This window comes from Agelaius tricolor, unplaced genomic scaffold (assembly GCF_023055355.1).
Source record: "Agelaius tricolor isolate 1412-34295 unplaced genomic scaffold, bAgeTri1.0.p SCAF_10, whole genome shotgun sequence".
NCBI lineage: Eukaryota > Metazoa > Chordata > Aves > Passeriformes > Icteridae > Agelaius > Agelaius tricolor.
Window position 1 is genome coordinate 3,955,155 of NW_027269270.1, and position 10,256 is coordinate 3,965,410.

Below are 10,256 nucleotides of genomic sequence, written 5' to 3' on the forward strand. Positions count from 1 at the left end.
TATCAGACTTCCCAAGCCATGATTTACCCTGGCACTCCCTTGAAAATTTCAGCAATGAATCAAACTTATTGTTTTCTGTTTCTATGGAAATGGAGCAGGAGCACTCAGGAAATCATCTAGTTTGTCTCAGCTGATGAACAGATGAGGGAAGCACCGTCCCAAACCTGAGAGGTGGTTCAGAACCCACACAGGGTGAGAGCTTTAGTGCAAGTCTGATGTTTTAAGCACACTGCACAGCAAGGCAGGGTTTGAGGGCTGTGTCCCTGCCTCTGGGGCTGTCTGGGTAACACTGATTAATTATATGAATATCTCTGTGGCATATTTCTTTGGAAAAGGCAAAGGAATCATATATTCTTCCCTGTGAGGGTGGTGAGGCCCTGGCACAGGTTGCCCAAAGCAGCTGTGGCTGTTCCATCCTTGAAAGTGTCCAAGGCCAGGTTGGCCAGGGCTTGGAGCAGCCTGGGATACTGGAAGGTGTCCTTGCCCATGGCATGGAGGTGGAAGGAGATGAGCTTTGAGGTTCCTTCTAACCCAAATCTCTCTGTGATTCCATGATTCTACAGCATGAACAAAGGTTGCTTTTGAGGTACCCAGCATGTTTTCAGTGTGCTATGGGTAAAACCAACACTGACCATGCTTCCAGATGTGTTTTCTATATACACAGGTGCAAAGGGTGGACAGACAAACACATGGCTGTACCAGCATTTGATTTGGAGCTCTTACTTCAATTAAAAAACAATTAATTCTTATATGTGGGGTGCTTCATATGCATTCATATCTTCATGTCCAAATGGTCTTGGCTGTAGCTTGATCTACAGCACAGGCAGCTTTTAGAAATGTTTGCAGCACTCACAGTACGTGCAGCAGCATCTGAAGCCCCTTGGAAGGTGAGGGTTGCTGGTGTAAAGGGGCCTTTCTGAAAAATACCTGGTGTTTTCTTCATGGGAGATGAAATAACTCACTAAAATAATGGGATTACATCCTTGATATAATTCTAAGTGAAGTTAGTTTTGTAGTTAATGTTCTTGGCAAGGATTGTGTCTGTTTTAAATGATGGTTTATTTTAATTTTTTTGTTGTTTTTTTCACACTGCCATGCAGGTACCCAAGGGAAGCCCTTCCTTAAATGAGCAGAGCACCTCCATTCCATTTGTGCTGGACTTCCCTGGTAAGTAGAGAACACGATCTTCAGTTCCCTGGAACAAGTGCAGACATCTTATTAAAGCTGAATATTTGAATTAAGCAATGCTGGAACTAAAAATATGCTGAAAACCACACATCCCAAATTTGAAATGCCAATAGCAGCACTGTTGTTATTTATCTGTTTTTTCCTAGAATTATTTTCCATTCTTCAAATGTGACAGGCTAAAGTGTGGGGCCTGGAAGGTGTCCCCAGTTTTGCCAAATTTAAAGGACATGGGAATTCCAACATTGCCACAGTGAAATTTGATACTATTGCATCCCTTCACTCACATGGTTTGTCACTATTTAATTTGGAAAACTGACTGATCCCTTTTCTCTCATGTCTGTTTTCACCATCTTCATATCTTCAGAAAAAAAAAAAACCTGTTAAGAATTTTTTGAATAAGTAAGCCTTGTAGGGTTTTGGGAATCTCAGCTTACCCTTTAGATGTTTGACAGGCTGAAGAATATATTCATGTATAACAACAAAAGGAAATGATGATACATCTTCTCTCCTCTGAAATACTGTCTGCCTAAAATGAGACTTTTAAAATGAACACTGGAAAGAAACCCTTGTAAAAAGCTTATTTTCTTTTGACAAGGTACAAAGTTGCTTTCTCTTTTTTTTTTTTTAAAGAAAAAGGAACAAATTCATTTTTTCCTGTTTAGACTAATTTGAGGTGGAGTAGAAGGAATATAATGGCTTAATTATTTGCATGGTAATTTTTGCTTTTCTGCAGGCGAGTGAACATGTGTATATGAAAACCTTTATTAATAATTCCCAGGTGTGTGGCAGAAAAACAATCTGTGTCAGTCAAAATATCCAAGTTATTTGTTTCATTACATGCAATATAATTGCATTTCATCCTTCTGGCTTCAAGAGCTGAATCTGGTACTGCACTTCTTTTTACTGGATGCTACAGAAGAGATATAATTGAGCTTGAGTAAGTGAATTTTGAATTTTGTTGTGGAACATCAGTTTGCCCAGCTGTGCCAGGGAGTGACTGTGAAGTTCAGGTCTCACTCTGGATTCTGAGTTGAAAGACATTGGCTCTGATACTTTTTTGCTCAAGTTGTGCTTTCAAGGGCACTACCAGGAAAGCTGAAGTCACAGATGTGGGGCAGCAATCCCACCTGGGCAGGTGTGCCTTTCTTTTCTGCCTGAATGGAAGCAGGGAGAATGCAAACAGGGCTGCAAAAACAAAATCACTGCCCTGGGGAGAGCCACAGCCCACAACAGCCTGTCCTGCCTTGCAAGGGCCCCTGTTGCTGGCCACAAGCAGGTGCTTCACTGGGACAGGATCATCAGGGTCAGAAGGCTGCTGGGTTTTTTCAGACAGATCTGGGTGAGAGCAGGCTGGAATTTGCCTCACCAGCTTCACCTGGCCTTTCCCCCAGAGCTGCAGCCCATCAGCCCCAGAAGGGTCCTCAAGCTCCAGCCTGAGGGTTCAGGTTTGGGTAGAACTGGTTTAAGGATATCTGCTCCCTGTCCTTTGCTGAGTTACTGTTTGGATTTCCTGGAGTGACTTGGCTGAGGATCACTGGATGGGGTTTGTTGCTGCCACCATCCTGGATCAGGAGCCCCACCTGTGAGGTCAGTGCCTGTAGTTTTAAGTAGAGAGAAATGGAGTGGCTTAATATAAACCGTGATTTTTCTGAAACCCAGAGCAGGACAAATGTGTATTGCCTCTTTCAGAGTGCTTAGATTTTAAACCTCTGCCTGGAATTTAGCAGGCTTACTTGGTAAGGGTTGGTTGGTGGCATTTCAGTGAGTGCTACAGCACAGCTGTCTGTCTTGAGTGAAATACAAAACATCTGAACATTTGTACTGGATTCAAATGAAGGGTGGTCAAGGAATACATTACCATGCAAAGTGCAATGGCTGAGCATTTCAAGATAATTTTTGTGTGTATGGGAAAGTCAAACCATCTAGTTACTATCTTACACAGTGGTTTTTTTTTTTTTTCTTCTGAAACAGTTTTAAGCCTGGCATGTACAGATTCAATTCACCTCCTACTGAAATGAATCAGATTTGGTAGGAAAGTCACTGAGCTTGCTCTTCTGAGAGCTGTATGAGTGTAAACTGTCAGGAGGCTACAATTCCCTCATTTCTGAATGAGTGGGGCACACACTGCTTTTCCTAGGGAGGGGCAGAGTATTTAGAGAGACTTTTTAAATTCCCAGGCTGTGCTGTCACACCCTGCTGAGCTTTTGGCTTGAAAACTCAGTTGCTGTTCATATTTCCAGATCATAACTTGCATCTGCTGTGGAACTCTGAGTGTTGGGATGGTGTTGGATGCTTGTTGTTAGTTCTGGGTGCTCTGGGAGGTGGCAGGACAGCAGCAATGTGGAGTTTTGCCTTAAATCCCTCTATAAAAGAGAGTTAATAATTCAATCCTCAAAGCTGCACCTGCTCAGCTACTGTATGTGAGCAAAGGGGCACTCAGGGCTGACAGTAAGATTCTGAGAAGAGGCACGCATATAAAAAACCTCTTTAAAATACCAATTTAGAAAGCAGGTTTCCAGGGACAATCCTTGCACATGGTTTTCTGGCTTTTTTGTCAGGCCCAAGATTTGATCCTAGCTGATCAACTGAGAGAAGAGCCTCTAAATGCCTACCTCTTTCTGCTGAGGGCAATTTACTCTTCACAGAGCCCAAGCTTCCTGTGATTTGAGCAAAGTTCCTTTCTAACCAAGCTGGCTTTCCTTTAGGAAAAAAAGCCCCACTGTCCTACACAGCCATTGGACTTGCATTGGTGTCCTTAAGTGGTTCACTGTGAAAACAAAGCTCACACAAAGATCCACTTGCAAGGAGCTGTATTGCTGGTCCTTTGATTTGTCTGGTGTGTTTTTGAGATGTGGCTTTTTTTTTGACATTTTAGCTGCCTGTTATGCCATGATGTAAAGCACAGTGACAGCTATATTTACACTAGCTGTAAATCTGGTTCTGTAAACACCAGATGAAACTTAAACTTGGATACATATTCCCAAACTGTCACTACTGTGACAACACAGTTCTGTCCAGAAATGCAATGAAACTGGTTAAATCTACAAGGGTTTTCAAGAACCTTGGCTCATAAACTTAAGGGACGTTGCACCAGATCTCATTATTTTTGGTGTTTCATTATATGGATGGATAAATGGATGGATAAATGGATGGATGGATGTATCCTTAGCAGAATCTTCCCTGTTGCTGGAGAGGTAAAAAGCCATAAGGGAAAATTGTAAGACTGTAGGATTTGGGAGAGGTGAGAGTGGCTTGTTGTTCTCTGGTGGTTTGTTCCAAAGGCTGTGACTAATACAACAAAATTCTCCTAGAGACCTGATGGAAGATGCTTTCAGTTTAGGTTTCTAGGCAAACTGAGGCTCCACACTCACACTTTTCTCTCCACCTGCTCACAAACACTGAGAGATGACCTCGAGTAGGCTGGGTGGGATTTCTCCCACGTGACAGAGCCAAGGAAGGCCAGCTCTTGGATATGCATTGCATCCCTGGGTTCCTTTTGAATGCCAGCTCATAAAATCACATATTCCTGAGTAATGAATAAATTATACTGATCTAAATAAATGATACTGTTTCAGCTCAAGGCCCTGCAGCTATGAAGGGTAATGGGCTGGCACAGAACCATTCCTTTTAAAAATGGTGTAGGATAGGGCTAGGCTTGCCAAACCAGGCTTCTGGCAGGCTGTGGAAAGGATGGAGGTACTGGTTTTAGGAGGTGCTTGCTTTGGCTGTGAGGGAGGTTTAGACTCAAGCAGGCAGATTTAACGTCCCACTGACATTGCTCAAGTAGTCAGGGCTCTGGGTTTGGTAACATGATTTGTTGCTCAGCATCTGCTCAAGGCTTGTGCTCCCCATCAGCTGGGAAGTCCCTTGGAAAACACCACTTGCTAAACTGTTCAGGCAACAATGAAATTCAGCCAAACCTGTGATGGTTTGTGGGGAGGGATGGATGGGGATATTGTAGTGTTGTGTCTGGCTGCTGGGAACGAAGTCAGAGATTTGGATGCAGGAAAGAGAGACCACACAGCATAAATAAAATGTTTTGGGGTGTGGAATACCAAGGGTTGTAGAGGTCAGGAAGCACAAACAACTTATGTGAAGCCTGAAGCATTAAAATTGACTACTTTTAACTTTTAAATTTTAATTTCCCTTTTTTTTTCTTATGTTGCCCTGCTTTGTTGACATTCCCTTATCGCTGGTAAATTTTATTGCGTGCAATAGAAAAAATTCAGACTCCTGCAAAAGGGCTTCACGAGGGCTTTTTTTAAAGGCCCTGTAGTTAATTTAATTTGGGTTTTGGTGGTGGTGGTTTTGGTTGTAGTACTATGGAAATGATGCACATTCTGTAGAAATGCATGTAAGTACGTTAAAGGTTGTAAGTCATTAAATGGGAATATCAGGGGAAAAATGCTTGAGGGGAAATGCCGGCTAAATAATGCAGTTATTAATAATGCATAATAATAATAATTTATAATAATAAAAGATTATCTTTCAAGTGAGGAAAACCTTTTGTTTTTCACCTAAAAATGATAATTACAGAAAATTATTCCACTTGAATGGGATATTGGTGGAATGAGCAAATAACCGGAGACGTGGGAACAATGGGGGTTGTTCAGAAATGAATGAGTTAAGGTCACAATGGCCAGATCCCAGCATCAATTGCACCCATCTAGAAAGTCTTGTATCTTCTTGAGGATTAAGAAACACTTCCTTGAGAGACTTCATGAGTCTGTATTTGACTGACTCAAACTTTCCAAAACCCCCCTTGTATAAATTCTGGGATCTAGTGGGAGTTCCATATGGTTTTTTTAATCTGATAATGGATATTTAAATAAGAAATTTAATATCTTTGTGATGTTTTTAAAGCAATTCTTCTTGCAGCAAAATTAATCACTTTCAGGGAAAAGTACAAATTTATTTCTTTGGAACATTACCTTCAAGTGCCATAAATATAATAGATGTACAAAATAACTGTTAAAGGATCTTTATAAGCACATGTAAAATCAGATTTTTCTTGGATGCATTTTTTTCCTTGATAAAGTTTCTTAAGATACTTTCTCACAAAACTTTGCATATAGTACATACTCAATATATGCTGAGAAGTTTGGTGTTTAAAGAGTTTCTGTGCAAGACTGGGATAGACACTTTGGTGCCTTAGGTGAAGTGCTATTGAATCATTTAGAACAGAATCAAATTTGGGATTGAGAAATGCTATTCCATGTGAGAAAACATACTTCAGAGCCTCTTGGGGATTAATATATTGATTAAGTTTTTCTGGGCCAGGTTACTCTTGAATTGGATGGTGGTAATAGGGTGTGTTGCATATTAAATAGGTTGATAATAAAAGCAGAAAAATAATTGTGCCCAGCTGGCATCTTGGCAGACTTAGAACATTGATCCATCTTTTGTGGTTGCATTCTTATTTGTGACAAATATCCAAGTTTATTACTGCTTTGATTTCAAGAGGGTCACATCTGCCTGGCAAGCGCTCCCCTGTTGTCATTCCACATGAGGGGACCACTGTCAGTGCAGCTAAACTGGCAATGATGCAGTTTTTCTGCCAGGCTTTGCTCGTGGTCAGTGGGTATTAATGAGTTGGAAGTTCTGCCTTGTTGGTTCTCCATCCTGTGAGCCCAGACTGCCTTGCTCCCATTCATGCCAGTGTGTGCAGGGCTGGTGGGGGGGTCATGTGCCACACAATTTCCCAATTAAGTGGCACATCTTTCACCCTTGTTAATTAAAGAGAGGGAGCAAGCCAACCTCACAAGTTGTGTGGGCTTTTTTTACTTTCTTCCATGTTCTCTAGCTGTCAAACTGTTCATTACTCGCACGCTGAGCTTCTTGTTGCAAAATTCCTCTTGTGGCTTCCCTGCTTGCAGCTTTAACTATTGAAGGGTTAGGGCAAGATGTTCAGGAATGTGCAGCTGCCTTGTAAGACAGGCTAAAAAAAAATCAATCTATCCATTAATCCATTCCATTCTCTGTCTCCAGGACAGAGGGTGTTCTAAAATCATCACTTTGTGGCTGGGCTTTTGGAGATTACCCATAAATAGTAGATGGTCTAGTGTTTTCCAGTGTTTTCCCATGAGTGCTTTCTAAGGAATATACCAGTTTTGAGGATGCTGAGTATAAGTCCTGCAAGTATTGATTAGTTCAGGATCAAAAGCAGTTCCTGATTGAAGTTCTGGGTTGTGTTACTAATTCATTACCTACCACAAGTGTGGATTTAAGAGTGTGGGAGCCTTGAGTGGTTGCTCCATTAGCATCTCAGCTATGCAGCATTTGTTTCCTTATCATAAAACTGCAAAGTCAATAGCATAGGCCACTCCTGCCTGTTGTATCCATGTTTTCTGCTCCAAAACACAGTGGAATAAGCTATAATCTGATACTGTACCAGTGTAAGTAGCAGGTGTAACAGGGGCATGCCATGAGGAAACCAGATGTGCAGACAGCTCTGAAGCCACACACCTGCTGCACTGTGCAGATCCTGGGCTTCACACAGACACATGGATTTTGGCTGTGCAAAGTATGAACAGCCTGTATCAAATGCTTCAGAGCTGCTGCAGGTGTGGTTTGACTACAGAGCAGTTGTAAAAGGTCAGACAGGCACAGGGTTTAACATCCATTCATCACACAATTACTGGCTCCCTGTTGAAGCCCTGGCTGGGCAGCCAGCAGCGTGCAGGGGTGTGTGTGCTGAGCTGGGTGCTGGTGACAGGGGAGCTGTTGTGCTCCCTTCTCCACATTTGCATGTGGAACTCGATTTGGAGAAGGTAGCTGGAATAATAAAAAGCATTAGCAGTATAGTTAGTTACTCTGTGATTGTAATTAAAAGGTGCTAAAGCTGGCTAATGAATTCTGGAGAGTGCTAGCACGTCCTTCAGTATTAACTGCACGGGTGTGGTGAGGAAAAGGTGTGGGGGGATAGCACCATGGAGGGTCCCCTGAGTTTGATTAATGAGAAAATCAGATATATGAGAAATACAGAATATCTGTTTATTCACAGGGAGAAAAAAATTACAGACTGTCTTGAATTTCTTGGGTAAGGGATAAAAGTGTAAGTATAGACAGTCAGGGCACAGGCAACTGATACTGTGTAGGAACAAGCAGAAAATCACAAAACCCCCCGATGAATAAACAAAACCAGCAGCAAAACCAACACCAGACCACCAAACAATGAGAAGAACTGAAAGCCTTTAAAGTTAGGGAAAGAACTTGGCAAAACTGGCAGAACAAAGCATGCCTGGAAATCTCCCAACAGATCTTGGTAACATCTGTGTTTTTAACTGGAGAAACTGAATTGCTTGTTTGTTAATTAGGAAGGCTGGTATGTTGCTATGAGGAGTTTGAAATGGGAATAATAAACCTGTCATGAGGATTACCATTCACTTTTCCTAGATACATATTTCTGCTCAAAAGTGAGATTGCAGAGGAATGTTTTGGTCATCACAGTGGCCCCTGCGTTTGATACTTCTGTGTAACTGTTGGGAAAAAGCACATTATCAAGTGCCTTGAAAAAAAAGCATTTTCTTCTTTAAAGAAGCATTCTTTGTTATAGCTGGGCATTAAATATTCCTGGCCACAAATACTTTTTACTTCAAACAAATTCCAATTGGAGAGGAAACACCACCAGTCTTTCAGGGGCTAGGAATCATCTTGGCTAAGGTTTAGGTCTTAAGAGCTAGGGTGAAACACGATCTTGGCAAAGATCCTAAACACAAAACTCTTTGATTTAACAAACTCACCAAAATCGAGGGTTGATGGTAGAAGAGGAAAGCTCCCAAAGCTCCCAACCCCTTTCTTTTGTTCTTTAGAAATAGAAATATCTGCTCTAGCTCTTAGATTGCTGGGGGATAAATAGCTCATCCACCATCAGCCTGTGCCAGTGTAAAGAACAATTCCACAGGACTTCTTACACACCTAGGTAGAGAAGGATCAATTTTACCTTCAGCACATTAAACACTGCAGTCTGGAGGGTAGGGGACAAGGAAGGTATTTCTCTGCACTTCATCAAACCCTCGTTAATTGTGCTCCAATTAATGGCAGCTGCTAATCTCTCATTGGAGTCAATGGCATTGCAGCTGTGCAACACAGAATTTCAGATATTTTCAGGAGAGGGCAACAGCTGATGTCCTTAATATTTGTTCTGGTATATCAAGGTAAAGATCCACAGTTCTGAGTGGCCTTCAGTGCATGAATAATGAAGTTCATGTGTTGGGCTTTTAGAAAAAGTGCAGACAAAACTAAACTTGGCTGAAATGGAGGGAGGGGATGTGGGGAAGGATGGAGAGCCAGGCTCCTGCTCTGAGAGTGGGAGCAGGGACAGGAGGATTAGATCTTTTGTTAGAGCAGGTGTATTATTTCTTACCAGTCAGGATCATCTGATATATTTCAAGCAAATTGACAGAGCCTGAAGGTGTAGTCAGAAAGTGCTGGTGATTTATTTCCCCACTGATTTTCGGCTCCAGTGGAATGCACAGATAAAATGCAAAAATATAACAGCTTAGAAATAACTCTTCTGTGATTATATCCAGGCCTTTCCTCTTTAAATATTCAGAGTAAATGTAAATGTATTCATAGCATTGTGTATTCTGCCTGTAGAAATGCATTTGCAGTGTGTCAATGTGTTATAAAAATAATGGAAAATACTATTTTCTAATAAAAAACCTCGCAAAAATTGAAGGCAGTAAGGCTAGCAGAAGTTGTCCCAAAGAGGATGTATCATTCCCTGTATTCTCTATTTGAAATTCAAATTGTAATTACAACATTGTACTTTGAGATTGCTCTAACAGTGATTTAGATTCTTTCCAGCAATCGTTTCTCTGCGGTGAAGGGGCACTGCTGGTGACACATAAATTCCTCTGACAGATATGGTTAGCTGGCTTAATCCTGCATGGGCACTGTGCTGGGAGATGCTGTAATTACTTAAAAAGGTAAAAAAATCACTGGCATGTTTATGTTGGGCACCTAATTATTTTCAGGATGATGGTCCTGGTATCTTTAGGGGTATGAAGCTGTTCAGGGAAGTGGCAGGAGTGTGAGGAGGATCTGGAAGCTCACATGCCCACAGC

At 41.6% G+C, this 10,256-nt stretch overlaps 1 long non-coding RNA gene across 4 annotated transcripts in view; it reads left to right on the forward strand.

Moving 5' to 3' along the window:
* The window catches only part of LOC139593504 (uncharacterized), a 70,994-nt gene that overhangs the window by 27,980 nt on the left and 32,758 nt on the right, over positions 1–10,256 (forward strand). For 3 of the 4 annotated variants that reach the window (XR_011680327.1, XR_011680325.1, XR_011680326.1), the window contains exon 5: positions 1,101–1,171. This is a non-coding gene — a long non-coding RNA (uncharacterized lncRNA). The remainder of the gene's footprint in view (positions 1–1,100; positions 1,172–10,256) is intronic. The other variant, XR_011680328.1, reaches the window with a different exon arrangement.